Source organism: Pseudophryne corroboree, chromosome 1 (assembly GCF_028390025.1).
Source record: "Pseudophryne corroboree isolate aPseCor3 chromosome 1, aPseCor3.hap2, whole genome shotgun sequence".
Taxonomy (NCBI): domain Eukaryota; kingdom Metazoa; phylum Chordata; class Amphibia; order Anura; family Myobatrachidae; genus Pseudophryne; species Pseudophryne corroboree.
This window is the reverse complement of record NC_086444.1, coordinates 391,243,239-391,262,318: the sequence shown is the minus strand read 5'-3', so window position 1 is coordinate 391,262,318 and position 19,080 is coordinate 391,243,239. Positions and strand designations below refer to the sequence as shown.

Sequence of the window (19,080 nt, the reverse complement as noted above, 5' to 3'; positions counted from 1 at the left end):
CCACTGTGCCCGCAGTGAGCCCGCAAGGGGCTCATTTGTGCTCGCCCTGCTGTCGGGAAGCCAGCAGTCTGGATCCCGGCGCCGATATGCTGGCCGCCGGCAGCTCATACTACACCCCGGTGAGTAACTCTAATGGTCGGGACCCCTCCTCACAAGTACAATGAGGCGACACTCCCGAGTTTTGCTGATGCAGTAAGATTTATTGATCCAGAATCTTACTAAATAAATCTTACTGCACCAGCAAGACTCGGGAGTGCAGCCTCATTGTACTCTGTCCACAGCTTGAAAAACCGAAGGAGGGCACTGGAGCAAAAATTCACATTATAACAGGATGAGTGCTGGCTACACAGCTTACATATATTTTTTATTCTATAACAAGTGTCACATCCTGCTGTCCTTGTCTCTGTAGTCCGCAGGGACAGGCGGTGTCTGTGCCATGGATTCACATAATATATAACCACTCCACCTAGTGTCACATGGTCACATCCCTTAATGACATGTGACCACGCCCACAGCGCGCAGGCACTGTGTGCACCACTGGTGTCAGTAAGTAGTGTTTGTGTCAGTACATTTTGCATGGTGTCTGTGTCAGTAAGTTTTGTGTGTGTCAGTAAGTAGTGTCTGTCAGTAGGTTTTGTACTGTGTGTGTCAGTAAGTAGTGTCTGTCAGTAAGTGGTGGGTGTCTGTGTCAGTAATACCCCTTTCACATCGCAAAAATAACCTGGTGTAGACTGGGTATATTGCTGGGTCGACACGTTCCGATGTGTGTTGTGAAAGGGGTCATGGGCGAATTCTGGATTGCCTGACCTGGTAATTCAACCCGGGAATAAAGAAGGGTTATTCCCGGGTTAAATACCAGGTCCGGTGCAGTGTGAATGGGTCACCCAGGTCGATGCAACCCGGGACCCGTTCACTGCATAGGGATGATCTCATCTCCCAGCGCTGCTTCCGCACCTGGTGCCAACTCCATATCCGCCCACAGATGGCAACCCGAACCGGCAAATTGCCGGGTCAGGTTGGTGGTGTGTAGGGTCAAATGCCAGGTCCCACCCAGGAATGGACCCATTTCCAATTCTCGGGTGGTACCCGGCATTGTGATGTGAGAGCGGTGTAAGTATTGTGTTGTGTGTGTGTCAGTAAGTAGTGTCTGTGTCAGTAAGTTTATCTGTGTTGTGCGTGTGTGTCAGTCAGTAATATCTATCAGTAAGTGGTGTCTGATACGGTAAGTTTTGTGTTGTGAGTGTGTGTGTTAGTAAATATTGTCTGTCAGTAAGTGGTGATTGTGTTTTGTGTGTGTGTGTGTGTGTGTGTGTGTGTCAGTAAGTAGTGTCTGTCAGTAAGTGTTGATTGTGTCACTCACATGGCATAGGCCACACACCCTAATTAGACCACACCCACACTGATCACACCCCCACATCACTAGTCACACCACCGCAGCGCTTGACACATCTCCTGCCGAGGCACACAATAGGCCCTTCCTAAATTTCAGCTCCAGGCCCATATGGACCTTAATCTGGCACTGCGGGAAATACATTCCTTAACACAAAAGGGACCCCATCGGGAAATCTCCCCAGACCGCCAATCTATGGTGGGATTATGAAAGGCAAGCCAGGGGTGACCCAAAACTACGGGGACAGCCGGACAATGGGTAAGGTAAAATTTGATTTTCTCCGAATGTAGGGCCCCCACTGTCAGTTGTACTGGAGGTGTGCGGTGAGTGATTACCCCATTAGAAAGTGGACCACCATCCAAGCCGTCCATGGTGATACGTTTATCCAAAGGTATCTGTGGAACGCCCAAAGCCTGAGCCCAACCAAGATCCATGAAATTTCCCGCAGCTCCACTGTCGATGAAGGCCGACACCAATGAACTGAGACTACCAAAGGAAATTTTTACAGGAACTAATAAAGAATCAGTAGAGGAGATCAATTGCAGACCCAAGTGAACCCCCTCACAATTCACTTGGTCAGAGCGTTTCCCTGCTTATTCGGGCAATTACGCGCAATATGTCCCTTGCCACCACAATACAAGCAAAGACCAGAATTTAGCCTTCTGGTTCTTTCCTCTGGGGACAGCCGGGAGAGACCCATTTGCATGGGCTCCTCGACGTCCTCAGGGAAAGTATACACACATGGACTAGGCCTGAAACTAGCTCCTCTTTCAGCCCTCCGCTCCCGGAGACGACGATCAATTTTAATAGCAAGCTCCATGAGTTTGTCTAAAGTCTCTGGAGCGGGGTACTGAAGGAGACTGTCTTTAATAACTTCAGACAAACCGAGGCGAAACTGACTGCGCAGGGCCGGGTCATTCCAGCCAGTCGTTCGACCAACGGCGAAACTCGGTACAATACGCCTCTGCTGGATTTTTCCCTTGTTTAAGTGCATGCAGGTGGCTCTCAGCCGACGCTTCTCTATCAGGGTCATCGTACAAAAGGCCTAGAGACTTAAAAAAGGCATCTACAGATAGCAAGGCAACATCATCGGCTTTTAGCCCAAAAGCCCAGGTTTGCGGATCGCCTTGTAGTAAAGACATCACAATCCCGACCCGTTGAGACTCAGTACCAGAGGATCTGGGCCTTAAACGAAAATAAAACTTACAAGCTTCCTTGAAATTAAAAAAATCCTTACGGTTACCTGAAAAACGGTCAGGAAGGTGCATCTTTGGTTCTGGAATCATACTCGGGGAGGCTCGCAAAAGATCTTCCTGCGATCTCACCCGAAGAGTAAGATCCTGAACCATCTGAGTTAGTTCCTGAATCTGGTTGGCCAAAAGCTGGCTGGGATTCGGTCCTAATACTGCCGGATTCATGAGGCCGAATTTCAAGGCCCACCAAAAACAAATAACTCTTTATATTATTCTTTTTTTTTGGGGGGGGGGAGCGGTGATAATGTTACGTTCCTGATGCTCAGAACTAGAGAGATGTTGCGTAGAGAGTCCAGAGCACCAGGACGTGATGCTGAAATAAGGGATGGTACGGAAATAGCCCCTAGCACCCTACCTCCATTGTTTTACCCGTGTGGTCAGTTCACACCTGAGTGACTATGGTTTCTTGGGCCCACGGCAGCCGCGTTTGAAGGGCGGATTAGGTCTGCCCAACTCCGATGCCCCCAGGTCTTAGAGTGAGACAAGGCGTGAACCGAGACAGGATAATAACAAGGGGACCTCTAACTAAAGCAGACAGAAAGCTAGGGGCTACTAACTACCCTAAAACTAAATATATGTGTGGCACGCCGCCAAAGGAAAAGAACAACAAAAGATACCACTGTCCACACCCCCACACGGCACCGCCGCGTACCGGGGAGGACAGTGAAAAGCGGAAACCTCCGCAAAAACCACCAATACAAAATTAACACAAGGACTAAGCGGCCTAGGCCGCAACACGCGGCAGAAGCCGCTACTCACGAAACCGGGAGAGTATCCCAGCAAGCGAGAACCCCCAGATGACTGCAACAGGTTCACTTGGACAGGAAGTATTCCCAGGACCGGCTTCAGAACTCCAGGACTCAGGAGCACAGGGAGCAGGATCGACCAGATACAGCTGACCAGGAACAGACGTTGCAAGGCAGGAACAGCATACAGGAAGCTATCACCGGCGAGGCTGCAGTGTGCTGGCTCCCATAAAAAGACCCTGCTGGCCAATGACAGGAGGGCCAGCAAGACCAGCCCCCAGACCCTAATTACTAGTTGCCGTGCAGCTGCCCTGCTGCACGAGCAACTAATCATTCTTATCTGGCAACGGGGAACGCGGTCCGCCAATGGCGTCCCCGTTGCTATGGACCCAGCGGCTGAGGACGCCCGGCGTCCTAGCGTTGCCAGGGACCCGGCGGCTCCAGTACGTACGGCGTCCTGGTGTTGCTAGGCGCCGGGCCGGCAGGGAGGGAGGTGCGGCGGCCGTGAGCGTCGCTCGGAAGCAGACCGAGCGGCGCCGCGGCACCCAACAGCATGGTGTTGGGCTGTAAGCACAACTCTCACCTGTGGATGTAGGGACCTCATACCACCCTCATGGAGTCTGTTTCTGATCGTTTGAGTAGACACATGCACATTTCTGGCTTGCTGGAGGTCACTTTGCAGGGCTCTGGCAGTGCTCCTCCTGTTCCTTCTTGCACAAAGGCGGAGGTAGCGGTCCTGCTGCTGTATTGTTGCCATCCTACGGCCTCCCCCACGTCTCCTGATGTATTGGCCTGTATCCTGGTAGCGCCTACATGCTCTGGACACTATGCTGACAGTCACAGAAAACCTTCTTGCCACAGCTCGCATTGATGTGCCATCCTGGATGAGCTGCACTACCTGAGCCACTTGTGTGGGTTGTAGACTCCGTCTCATACTACCACTAGAGTGAAAGCACCACCAGCTTTCAAAAGTGACCAAAACATCAGCCAGAAAGCATAGGAGATGAGAAGTGGTCTGTGGTCACCACCTGCAGATCAACTCCTTTATTGGGGATGTCTTGCTAATTGCCTATAATTTCCACCTGTTGTCTATTCCATTTGCACAACAGCATGTGAAATTGATTGTCAATTAGTGTTGCTTCCTAAGTGGACAGTTTGATTTCACAGAAGTGTGATTGACTTGGAGTTACATTGTGTTGTTTAAGTGTTCCCTTTATTTTCTTGAGCAGTGTATTTCTATTATACTGGAGGAATCACTTTATATTTTTATTATACTGGAGGCATTACTATATATTTTTAGCCTTGCCTCCAGGTTTAAAAAAAAGGGTCTGTCGTGTGGCCACGCCGCTAGTGTCATGTAGCCACTCCCACTAGCATCATGGGGCCATGCCCCCTCACAACACAGTACAAAGAATGCTAAATCATTCAATGTAATTTAAAAAAAATAAACTCCCTAGAATAGGATTTTCCATTAGGAGACATTTTAGAGCCAAAGAAGGATTAGCAACTTTAGCTCAGAGCATAGCACACTGCTTTTATTTTAAAAGTACTATGGCCCTCATTCCGAGTTGATCGCTCGTTATTTTTCATCGCATCGCAGTGAAATTTCGCTTAGTGCGCATGCGCAATAGTCGCACTGCGACTGCGCCAAGTTACTTTGCTATGAAGATAGTTTTTTTACTCACGGCTTTTTCTTCGCTCCGGCGATCGTAGTGTGATTGACAGGAAATGGGTGTTACTGGGCGGAAACACGGCGTTTTAGGGGCGTGTGGATGAAAACGCTACCGTTTCCGGAAAAAACGCAGGAGTGGCCGGAGAAACGGGGGAGTGTCTGAGCGAACGCTGGGTGTGTTTCTGACGTCAATCCAGGAACGACAAGCACTGAACTGATCGCACAGGCAGAGTAAGTGTGGAGCTACTCTAAAACTGCTAAGTAGTTCGTGATCGCAATAATGCGAATACATCGGTCGCAATTTTAGGATGCTAAGATACACTCCCAGTAGGCGTAGGCTTAGCGTGTGTAACTCTGCTAAATTCGCCTTGCGACCGATCAACTCGGAATGAGGGCCTATATACTGTAGTATATCTCATGTTAATACCATAATAAATGAATTACTACTTTTCCAAAGTCAGCTAGATAAATAAAAGAAACACATTTTTTAAGACCCTGACTGTGAAGATGCAGATATTTATGTTGTTTTGCCATATACAGGATTAAAGACTTTAACCTCATCAAAGATCTAAAAATCAAAGTTTATGCTGCAACTTTACAATATATTTTATAGAAACTGTTGTCAGGTGTTAACGTGATAACTGTTGTATGTGAAAAAAGCATAAATGCTACTTTAATACAAAATATTGAAGAAAAAACTGAGGCCCTTTGGGTCACCATAGAAACTGGGGAGAAGGACACTATTTGCATTGGGGTGATCTATAGACCACCAGGCCAGGGGCTGGATTTGGACAGGAACCTATTGTTGAACATCACTAATATGACTTTAAAGGGAGAAGTCATAATCATGGGAGACTTTAATTTACCTGATGTAAATTTGGAGGGATCTTTTGCAAATTCAGCTACAAGTGGCAAATTTCTATATTCCTTACAGGGAGCATCTCTCAAGCAATTGGTGAGGGAGCCCACTCGCAAAGACTCAATATTAGATTTAATTCTACAAATGGTGACAGGATATCCAACATATATGTGGGTGAGCACCTGGGATCCAGTGATCATCAAGCAATATGGTTTAGTATAAAGGTGGTCATTCCGAGTTGATCGCAGCCAGTAACTTTTAGCTGCTGCTGCGATCAACAGTCCACGCCTATGGGGGAGTGTATTTTAGCTTAGCAGTGCTGCGATCGCTTGTGCAGCCCTGCTAAGCTAAAAAAAAATCAACCAGAAGAAGAGTAGCCCTGGACATACTTACCCTGTGCGATGGATCCAGCGCTGATGGGCCCGGCTTTGACATCACTCCTCCACCCTCCGTTGTCCTGGACACACCTGCGTTTCACTCACCACTCCACAAAAATGCTCTCCAACGGTCCGGTGACGCCCCTCCATGCCTCCTTCCTGTCAATCTTCTTAGTGGTCGCCACTGCGACCGCTCCCATCAGAAGCTGCGACGTAACCCACCAACCCCTGTCACTGGGCAATGTTGCACATGTCCCGTGCGCCCACCACGCATGCGCATTCCGCACCCATTCGCACAACAGCGAAAAAACGCAGCATGCGAATGGGTCAGAATGACCCCCAAAGACAGGGTCCAACTCCTGTCACACAAAAACAAAGGCGATGGATTTTAGAAAGGCTGACTTTGCAAAAATGGGGAGATGCTTAAGTGATTCATTGGCGGACTGGAGAAACTTGGAAGGAGTGCCGGAGAGGTGGGAAAAACTGAAAAGTGCAATACTAAGTGCAACAGACCTTTGTATCAAATTCTATGTTTCTATGTTGCCTATGTACATCATGTTAAAGAGACATTGAACCATAGAATAACAAAGTACATTATTAAATAAAATCATAGGCTCCAAGCATAAAATGAAAAAAATATATTGCAACAACGTTGTTAAGAATAAGAAGAAATTTATAAATTGTAGGTAATATGGTAAATAAATCTTACATTTACTGTAATTGTACACATAGAAGGGCCAAAATTCTAGGAATATAACAAAATATGTATAAAAACAATGGATTGACAAGATTGGGGATAAAAAATGTGGTGCAAGTTTTTTTTGTAACAAAGGTGATTATACAGTTATAGCTAAGCAAGATAAAAGTAGAATGTATCAAGCCTCGAAAGTAATAAAGTGAAGAGTGATAAACTGCCAGCCAACCAGCTCCTGTAATTTTTCAAACACAGCCTGTAACATGGCAGTTAAGAGATGATTGGCTGGTACTTTATCACTCTCCACTTTATCACTTTTCAAGGCTTAGTACATCTCCCGCCTAAGCCTGATAAAATAAAAGAAGAAGATGACATATACACATCTGTGATAGAGGACCTAAATTTCATGATGAAATGTTTCTGTTCAATTTTTGAGAAGATTTAACTTTCAAGCTGCATGTTTTTATTAAGATACCATTTTCTACACTATTCCATAATATGAAATGATTCAGAGAAAATTATATATAGGAGGGTATCCAGTTGATAGATAGACAGTGTCTAGTTAGACAGTCAATAGATAGGCACAATATGTTAAACAGACATTAGGTCGACAGGGTCAAAAGTTCAACATGGTCAAAAGATCGACATGAAAATGGTCGACATAAATAAAGATAGACACATTTTGTAAAAAAAATTTGCCTGTTTTTGGACTATTTCATACCTTCTCTATCCATGTCGGCATAGAGCTGGCTATAAACCTTGTGGTAAGTGCAGCGAGCCGAGCCCGAAGCGTGGTGAGCGAAGCGAGTCCTGCGAGGGTATGACTTAATACAATTTGGGTTCCCAAATGACAAAACTATCCACACAAACAAAAAAAATGCAAAAAACATGGTGTCTACCTTTTTTGTGTCAACCATTTTCATGTCGACCTTTTGACCCTGTCAATCTTTTGACTCTGTTGACCTTTTGTACTGTCTACCTTTTTTCATGTCGGCCTTTTGACCCTGTCGACCTAATGTCTGTCTAACATATGGTGTCTATCTATTGACTGTCTAGCTAGACACTGTCTATCTATCAACCCACACCCGTAAAGGAGTTGAAGATTAATGAAATAATAGAAGGCAAAATTCTTGAGCATTAAAGAAAATATGTATATACTGTATATATGGCCACTGCGCCATTTCCCCTGGAGATTTACGCATGTTCAATAGAGTCTGTGCTCCTCTAGTACTCAGACTCTATTGATCTGATGGGCACTGGCTACAGAAGGGAGGGGGGGCAGATGGATCAGGTTGCACACAGACCTCCTCTTCTGTCAATACACCCCTGAAATGAAGGTTGTTCTTCTAGGTCCTGATAATACCTATAGGTCCTGATAATAATACTACTTACACATTAAATACAATACAATAGATGAAAGCTAATTAAGAAAAGGTATAGTAGTTCACAGAAACCATACATTCTAGGCAGCAGCTGAGAATGTAAAGGCCCATACACACTGGGCGATTTTGAGCTGAAAGCAGCTCACTTTTGGCGTTTTGAGCTGAAAGCAGCTCCAAACCGCCCAGTGTGTATGCCCAAACGATGAGCGGTGAGCACTGATGCGCGCTCCCGTTTCATCGGCAGCGGCCACCGTTCATCTACTGGTACAGATGAACGGCGGGGGGGGGGGGGCGGCTTTCCATAGTGTCCTGCTATGGAAAGCCGCACACACCCGCTGACATCGCTGGGCAGTGGGGAAAAGCGCTCTGTGTGTATGCCCAAACGATGAGCGGTGAGCACTGATGCGCACTCCCGCTTCATCGCCAGTGGCCACCGTTCATCTACTGGTACAGATGAACGGAGGGGTGAGCGGCTTTCCATAGTGCCCTGCTATGGAAAGCCGCTCACACCCGCTGACATCGCTGGCAGTGGGGAAAAGCGCTAAGTGTGTATGCCCAAACGATGAGCGGTGAGCACTGATGCGCGCTCCCGCTTCATCGCCAGTGGCCACCGTTCATCTACTGGTACAGATGAATGCCGGGGTGAGCGGCTTTCCATAGTGTCCTGCTATAGAAAGCCGCTCACACCCGCTGACATCGCTGGGCAGTGGGGAAAAGCGCTCAATGTGTATGCACTGAGCGCTTTTCAGCCCAGCAATTCAGCCATCATCGCTGTGCATGCACGCTGGGCAAAAACACACAGTGTGTATGCACCTTTAATTACATTTTGGAATACATAAAACATGGATAATTGTATGTGATGACATACAGTATTACTATAGACTGTCATATAGTATTATTATTTTATAAATCAGTAACTAGACAACATATTGTATATGGAGTACAGACTTTGGAAATCTTATTTTAATAAAGTCATTATAAAATTATATTTACTTTTGAAAAGAGAAATATCAAGGTGACCTATTTAAATGTTTGTCTAATTAACTTTTTGTACTAAGGCTCCCACAGACAGACAGGAGTTATCAGTTGCCAATGAAGATTGAAGGTTTCATCATCAGCATAGGAGCTCATAGAGATAAGCAACATAGCAGAATTGAAGAATTTTCCAGAAATCTAATTTTGCAGCAGAACAGCCATTTAAAGAGGTACAATGTTTAGTTGATACAATCTTATAAATATTTTGCTTTTGTATTCCATTCAATGTCAGTCTGTTGTATATGTTGATAGTACAGATTCTGCGTGTCCCAAAATGTATATTTTATAAATAGAGCTGATGGTACTGATCTGTGGTGAGGTTAGGTTAGATTAGTATATATACGGCTAAATTCAACTGAAAAACATACAAAATTTAATGCCATGATACAGTTTGAGACAGTAAATATGTGAACAGTTTTGAAAAATTAAAGTAACACACCTCTTGAAAGAGATACTGGGCTAAGTTAACCTGGGAAATTGCAGTTTTTTGCGAGTAGAAAGGCGCCGCTCTGATGGAAAAAAATGCCCCCTGCAAATTTTTTAATACATCGCAGATCGCTATCCACTCGCAGATACTTACGTAAATCCTGGAACATTGAAGAATTTGCTGTCTGAGCAAATGTGAGTAGGTCTGAGGCTGCCATTAATCTGCGACTTAAACAGACTGGAAGTGGTCTGGAAGATACAGCCTGTTCATTGTGGCTGCAACTATTTGCACCAGCGACTAGTCAAGTCAGCGGATGCATTGAGTGTGTCCAGGTGTCAGGGTTGAATCAGATGATGCAGTTCCACTGACACTGTCGGACATTCTGAGCAACCACTCTGAATATTACATTTAAAATAAGGCAAGTTGGCTGATGCATTTGTATTACAAATGAATACAAATACTGTGCATATATTAAAATGTATCAAAATGAATAAAAGAATGCAGACCTGTTTGAAGGAAATATGTTTTACTCAAACACTTAATCTTTTTTTATAGATAATTTTAATCTGTTATCATTGATAATATGATATGGTATTAACAGAATAATGTGATCCAAATAGTTACAAAAGGCATTTCTGGACAGTGACAGGGGAGGGGCAGCAAGAGTCAGTGATCATTTTGGAGCATGCGAGTGTCAGGGATTTTGTCAGAAGATGCAGTTTCCTTTGACACAGGCAGCCAAATACCACTGAACATTCTGAGCAATGAAAGAGTTCCTCAGAAGATTGATGGTGCACCTTTGGCCCTCATTCCGAGTTGTTCGCTCGTTGCCGATTTTCGCTATATTGCGATTAGTCACTTACTGCGCATGCGCAAGGTTCGCAGAGCGCATGCACTTAGTTATATTACACAAAAGTTAGGTATTTTACTCACGGCATAACAAGGATTTTTCATCGTTCTGGTGATCGTACTGTGATTGACAGGAAGTGGGTGTTTCTGGGCGGAAACTTGCCGTTTTCTGGGCATGTGCGAAAAAACGCTGGCGTTTCTGGGAAAAACGCGGGAGTGTCTGAAGAAACGGGGGAGTGTCTGAGCGAACGCTGGGTGTGTTTGTGACGTCAAACCAGGAATGAAACTGACTGAACTGATCGCAATGGCTGAGTAAGTCTCGAGCTACTCAGAAACTGCTAAGAAATTTCTATTCGCAATTCTGCTAATCTTTCGATCGCAATTCTGCTAAGCTAAGATACACTCCCAGAGGGCGGCGGCTTAGCATGTTCAATGCTGCAAAAAGCAGCTAGCGAGCGAACAACTCGGAATGAGGGCCTTTGTGTGCAGCACAGTGCATTAGAGCTGCAGCTAATGGGTGTGTCAATAGACATCCCGATGGCTACAGCATTAGCATAACCTTGCAGCAGTGGCTGCAAGTAAGGTGGCAGCTGCTACTGCTCAGTGACCACCTCTGTATCAGGCCCGGTTATACGGGTGCCATCATCATGCACCTCTATTGTGTAATATTCCCTGTCAGGGGCCTGGAAGCAGCAGCTGCAGTCTGCACTGCAATGAATGAAGAAAGCAGAAATATGTGAGCCATGGCCAGGACTCAGGGGAGCTCTGGATTCAGAAAGACATGCAAAGTTGACAAAAATAATATAGGGCATCAAGAGAGCATGGACGCATAGAAGGGTTGGGATCAATATATTACAGAAAATATGGGGTGAAATTATTAACGAAATATGTGTCAAAACTAAGTAAGTAATGGTAGCACAGACTATATTGATAAATATACTAAAAGGAACATTATATGTATTATTATACTAATGGGAGACATTGATAGAGGAAGCAGACAGTGTACATCAAAAAGTATAAAGCTTTACCGGGGATACCTACATCCCAATTGTGCACTAACCCTTTTTTTCTTTTTGTCATAATTTTTCCCCCAGATTTCTTTTTCAATTTATAGCTTTTATAGCTATTTTTAATTAACACTTTACATGGTTGGGTTTCATTAAATGAATTTTCCTGAAAAAACAAACCCCCCCCCAAAAAAAAATAAGTTATAACAAATATTTGTTATATTTTTTGTTATTTAGGTAGTATACTTAATAAAAACCATTATTATTATTATTATTATTATTATTATTATTATTATTATCATCATTATCAACATATTTTACACTCATCTATGGTATAAACAGGCATTTCCTAAATTCTCTTTGTGCCAATTATTATAGAAAAAACCAATGGATGTTAGACTAAATAAATAAATGTCCAATGCATATATATCTAAATTTAACAAGAGAAGTGACATTTGTATATAAGTATTGAAACTTACCGTAATTCTTGCATCTGTGGTACAAACTATTTTAAATTGATCTACAGTAACCCTTCCTTCAGCACCTAGAACCTCCAAAGAACTGAAATACAGTACTATAAAATACACTGTAACCTTAGCATCCACCATCAGCGTATAAATTACTCAAGTGTATACAGTAAGTCAAGGAATTGGTGAGTGCTATTGCACTTTCATTTATTTTTATTATGCAGACAGTGTACACCATTGAGTCAGTCTCAGCACAAATTTGAACATTGGATCTTATACATTTGTACTGAGATTTATTTCAAAAAGATTGGAAGAGTACTAGAACCACCCCATTTTACCATTCTCCTGGTGTGCTCTTCTTTCCCCAATCTGACACTGTCTCCAGTATGAAGGCTTTTCAACTTTTAATAAAGCTGCCTCTTCAGTGAGACCTGACCTAGAATGTATTACAACCACAATATGTGTTATGGGCATCCTCTTTACTCAAAACACACCAAGTATAGTTAAAGAACTGGCGTATCTATAATGGATACAAGGTGTGTGGTGCACACGGGCCCCTGGGTCCTGGGGGGCTCAGACACCATACACCCTGCACCCATTTAATTATAGTCACCTCTCCGGGGCCCAGTGCTTGCTGGAGATTGGCAAAAATCATTCAGAAAAATGGCGTTGATTCATGCATGCGCAATAGAGATATCTCCTGGAACACAGCGCGGGCACCATGTCCCCAGAGACCTGTGCGGGCACAGTAGACTGCACATGTGCCCTCTCCTCTCTTAAAGCACCTGTGCGCTAAAGTAACAGTCTTTAATTACAGGCAATAAAACTCTACAGGTACAAGTGAGTGAAGGTAGGCTTATATCTAGCAGAAGAGTATTACCAATATAACTGCACTGCTATCCTGATTACAATGAATTAAAGTATGCCCCCACCTCAGTCCCAACATGATCATCTCTATTTAAAAACAGATAATGTGAAACAGATGGACTGGGGCCACAATTCGTCCCTGGCATCCGTGATGGCACGCAGGTGCTTGATATGGGGTTGCACGCACCTGGCAGAGGGGACACATGTGCGCAACAAGTAAGGGGCGTGGACTTTTCTTAAAAAACACACTATGGGTGGGGGCACGTGAACAAGGTGCATGGGGTGTGCCATGGTACAGGGAGACGGCCTAACCAGAGAGTTGGATCAGCCCACAAGGCCATTGGCCCTTCTAGCATATGCCAGATGTGCCAGATGGGCAGTCCGGTCCTTAGGTGAAATTATACCGACAGTATATATGCACTATCTTGTCATATTAAAATATTTGTAATCTTTAAACAAAATAAATAATATTTTATAACTAACAAAACCATATTAGTACTATTAGAATGTGTGTGTGTGTGTGTGTGTGTGTGTGTGTGTGTGTGTGTGTGTGTGTGTGTGTGTGTGCTTATAGAAGTGTGTGTGATGATAGCAAAATGTGCAGTGAGGTACCAGACCCAGATTTACACACAATAGATGAGCAAAAGAGTTCATGTGGGCATTATACACAGGTGTAGCTATATACTGCTTTAAATTGGTGAGTTTTAATTAGATATGTTCAGAAAATCTAGGCAGGGGAGGTGCTGCCCCACTTGCCATATACTTTTTACACCAGAGTTTTGACTATAAAAATTATTCAAATAATACAAAAAAGATATTTCTAATATATTCTTTGTATTTTTCCTATTCTTTATAAAGTCAAAACTCTGGCGTATACATTAGTATGACAGAAAAGGCTCTGCCTTACTTCACCGCACGTCACTGGTTGATACAGTAGGATTCTTAGCTTGGTGACTAGGACCCATAATGTATCAAAATCTTTAATTATGAACATTAGCAAAACTTAAAATGAAAAATTATGCCATCATCATGTTCACTTATGCGAATTGTGACTACGTTTACAAATAATAAACGCACACAAAGGGGGGGTGGTAAAGGGTACATATGGATAAGATGAAGTACATATATAAAATTGGAGACAGACACACACAAAGGCCCAGATTTATCAAGCCTTGAAGAGTGATAAATTGCAGTGATTAAGTACCAGACAACCAGCTCCTAACTGTCATTTTTCAAACACAGCCTGTAACATGGAAGTTAGAAGCTGATTGATTGGTTGGTACTTGATCACCGTGCAATTTATCACTCTCCAAGGCTTGATAAATCTGGGCTAAATTGAGAAACAGAGGTGATAGAGACAGTCAGACAGAAGGGGGGATGCAGACAGTAAAAAAATGAGACAATGAGGTTAGAAAGAGGATGAGGGAAGATGCCCAAAAACCGTAGACCCAGAGGTATGTGATGTCAAGATGGTTTTAGGAGCAGTGCAGGTGCAGTGTGCACATGAAGATGCTGTGCCTCCCATGTATACAGAGTGACTGCATACTGCTAGTTTTGAAGAGGAATGACAATGATGACTCCGGTGCCCCAAAACTAGTAATAGATGGGTGTGCTACTAGAATCTGCATCAGAGTCTGGCATCCTAATTTAACTGTAAGTATAAAGTATTCTAGAAAAGAGTGTTGTGGAAAACTGCTTTAATATCTATATATTAATAGCAGAAGGACAACTTTTGTGAGTGATATAATCCTATGATGTCGTTGTCTGAACAGGGCACACAATATACCAGATTAAAGGCATTGGTCTGTAGATTTGCAGAAAAACATTGGTGTTGTACTGTAATTGGTTGCTTAATTTTGGAGTTAGGTGGCAAAACGTCTGCCTGCCATTTACAATGCATCACCATTGTGCTCTGGAAAATGTGACAGTTGGTCAACTCTCCATGTGCACATGCTGGGTGACCTGGAGCATGTGACCTGCTGGTGGTCTGGAAAGTGTGACAGTTATTTGTAGCCACCCACTGCAGAAAGGGATAATGATTCAATTAGATAAGACATGTGATCCTATACCCCACTAAGGGAGAAGTTGTCAGGTTACAACAGACTTATTGCAACCACTCCATAGTGTTACTGAGCTACTTGTTTAGAGTTATACAATGAAATAAGACTAGCAATTGTGTTAGTCAAGCTCAATAGGCACATTTTTACATGTACTTCTGTGCACAAGAAATAGTGGTTATATTTCAGATGGATAATAAACAATTTTATTATTTAAAAGGTTCTGTAAATGTAGAATCCAAAATCTGCAACATACTGTCTGGCCGTTTGTGGTACTGTATTTAATGTTGACATTCAGAAAGTCAGAACCAGAATGTCGACATGGTTTGAATGTCGACATGGTCGTAATGTCAACACCGTGCATTTCAACAGTTGGCATATCATTTTAACAGTGTTAAAGCCCTAACCTTAAAACCTAAATCTAACTATACAATTACTGTCAGCTTTGTTACTGTTGACATTCAAAAAAGTCAACATACAGATGCAGTGGCATGTACGAGCCACACCTGGCTGTCACCCGCCGAGGGGGTGACACCAAAATGCCGGCTCCTGCTCACTGACAGGGGCTGGGTGCTGCACTTTAACCTTACATGCAGCACCTTGCTCCTGTCACCTTGTAGGAGCCGTCACTGCACCCATAGCACCCCCCGGGGCAGCCCGTATCTCCCAAACCCCTGGAATGCCAAAAACGGGAGTTTGGGTCACGAGGTCTTGCCCACTACAGCTAAGCCACACCTCTCCCATGAGGCCACACAACCCATTTTGCGGCTAAGCATACAGGGGTTCATAATGGGCAGTGATGCCCCTGTACAGATGTGTCCTGCTATAGTATATTCCTGTAGTGTATGCAGGCTTGGACTGGCCCACAGGGGTACAGGGAAAACCACCGGGGGGCCCTACTACCTGGGGGCCCACCTTCTGCTCTAAGAATCAGGTTCAGACTGTGCACTTGAATTATACATATGTTACCTTATACTGGACTACGGTGTATTTTCTACAGTGCATTGCTGTTATTAATCTGTTATTAATCTGGTACATTATCATGCATGCAGCAGCTGAATTTACTGTATTTATTTATGAAGGGGCCCAAAACGTTGCACTCTCTAATGGTTAGACCAATGAGGTGACAGGCCACACCCCCTCAGCAGACTGGCCACACCCCTAGCATGGGCCCATACCACTGCATTTCCCTGGTGGGCCCTACATGCCCCAGTCCGACACTGAGTGTATGCATCATTGCACGAGTCTCCAGACATTCACAGTTGTGTGCGTACACTTTCACCTTTTATTTCTTCACAGCTCTGGGAGAATATGGGTGCGAAGAAGCACTATCTGCCATGGCATGGAGTACCCAGGATGTGTATGCATTGCAGGTGTGAAACATCACAACTTTTAACTGGACACATCTGTAATAAACATGTTGACATTATGCCCATGTAGACATTGTGAATGTTGACATGCTCACTGCCTAAATTTCAACCATGTTGACATTGTGAATGTTGAAATTCAGACCATGTTGACTTTCAGGTGTCGACATAGTGACTGGAGTCATGTTATTGCAACAAACTTTGCACAAAGGGAACTTTTGAGAACAAAATGCAAGTCAGCCTATATTAATTTACATTGCGCACATAGAACTAAATGCACATATTCACCATATTCTGAATTCTACAACACACCCTTGCACCAGCCCTGGGCCTGGTACAAACATCTGAAAACAAGCATACAGATGGAGCCTCCCTTGTCTTTGCCTGCCTAGTCGCAGACGTGCACTCCCGACATGACTAGGTGATCCGTCCGCCTAGTCACACCGGGTGTGCACAGAGATGCTCCCATTCAGAGCATCTCTGTCCGGGCACGAGAGTCTCTGACCAGGCTCGCAGGCGGAGATGCTCTCCATTCAAGTGAATGGGGCATGTCTCTGTCACAGGCACACGCGCTCAGTCAGAATTGGAGACGCCGAATCCTAGACACGCCTAGGTGGGTGTGCTTAGGCACAGACGTAGCCATGAATAGCGTGGCTCAATCTGTACAGTAGGTATTCATATGTAATTCCCTCTACACACCCTTGACATGCATTGTTAAACTTAGCCTACATGGAAATACCCCATTACCACAAAGTTTTGTTCCTTCGTCAAAATAATCTGTTTGATTGCACCACCCATAGTTGGTGACAGTTGGTGACGGAACATTTGCAGTATAAAAACATGCAAGATACTGTACATCAACAAAATTGATTTTCATTAAACTCTTCATCAGCCTATACAAGTTTTAATATCTTTTACTGTACATAAAAAAATAGAGTAAAGAAAAAGGGTTTAATAATAATAATAATAATAATAATAATGTAACAGAATCTAAACACGAGGGATAAGTTAAAACAAATTACATGTTTTACATTATATTTATAACTGTTAGCAAAAAAGAAACCTTAAATCACTATATTCATGCTGCTTTAAGTTTTTAGACAAAAGTTATAAAGCTTTGACAAAGATCTTTCTGATAGAGAATAAATTGACTGTTTTTGCCTGGAACAGAAAAGTTTTGGGAGAAAATATAAATTATTCTCTATGCCTAAATTGCTTTTTAGTTCAGTTATAAAGCCCTGTTTCTTGCCAGGAACATACAGCTTTTGCAGAGAAATAAATCTACTGTTCCTGATCAGTACCACAGTGTTCAAAGCAATAAATTATTTTCTCTTTCTGCATTATATCTTATTGGGTATGAAATCATAGCCTCTGATTGGAATGCATGTTTTCAAAGAGGATCAAAGGCACAATTCTGATACAGTATGACTGGATTTATTTTTTAGTTTCAAAGTCTTGCATAGTAAATACAGCGTGAATTCAGCCGGGTTTTCTTTCTTATAAAGTGATGGTCTCTCTATGAAACCCTTTACTAGGTCCCTGTCTTAGAGCCATTTAGCTTGTTTTTTTTAGTAGGGTTCTTTTACAGTTCATCAGTGGCTTGGTTTGGATAGACCTGAAGTCCACTACCCACCAGATCATGGCGCATTAATCCCTTTCTCTCCATGATGTGTCAAAGACAGAAAATGGACTTACCATTCTATACTCCATTCAGCTCAAACAAACATTGGTTATATTGAGATCATTTACCATTAATGAAAAGTAACATTTTTAACTGTATGATGAATATAGAACTGGTCATTAGGTTACTTAAAATGGTAATATTTTCAAGTTGATGTGGCAGTTGCAACTTAATTTACTGTATGACATTTGGACAAGGCAATAACAAAACAAAGCATTATATTATTTAACATTGTCTATATAAGTAACACCTGCTGACTATGAACCTTTGATATATTTACTTTTAATGCACCCGCTACGCTTTCATTCTTATATTTCTCTTTCCGTATACGTTGCTTGAACACTAATATATATTATTTGTTCCTGGCAGTTATAGGCACATTTGAAGGAATGTAAAAAATCTAAGTATTTAAATAATATTGAGTGTGCACAATATTTGTGTTTATTGCTTTCTAGACTTTTATTCACATTTTCTAAGTAGTATGTATTAAGCATGCGCTAAATTATTTATTATTTTGCATGATATTGTGATCTTCTTTAAAGAGTTTGTTCAACTTTTTTTTAAATAGAAATTAAGAATATGAACTTCTGTTTGCTAGTAGATAGAAAGCCAGTAGGAAAACATAATTGACTGTGCAGTGGGGTCTTTTGTGAATTGATAACAAACAGTACCAGATAAAGCAGCATTTTTTTCTTGACTGATGGCACAAAAATGTGAGTTAAGGGCAAAATTATTTAAGTAAACAATACGAACTAGATTGATTAACTTTGTAACTTTCTGTTTTCTATAGAGATGTGCAGCGTGCACTTTTCGTGTTTTGTGTTTTGGTTTTTTATCTGGATCCTCGCTCGTGTTTTGGATCTGGATTGGTTTTGCCAAAACCACCCTTTTGGGTTTTGGTTTTGGATCTGGAGGATTTTTGAAAAAAACACAAAAAAAGCTAAAATCAC

General features: G+C 42.9%; 1 long non-coding RNA gene across 1 annotated transcript in view; it reads left to right on the top strand.

The window, feature by feature from the left end:
- LOC134888187 (uncharacterized) overlaps positions 1–19,080 on the top strand; it is a 122,582-nt gene that overhangs the window by 24,871 nt on the left and 78,631 nt on the right. Inside the window, exon 2 of the long non-coding RNA XR_010171119.1 lies at positions 9,432–9,578. This is a non-coding gene — a long non-coding RNA (uncharacterized LOC134888187). The remainder of the gene's footprint in view (positions 1–9,431; positions 9,579–19,080) is intronic.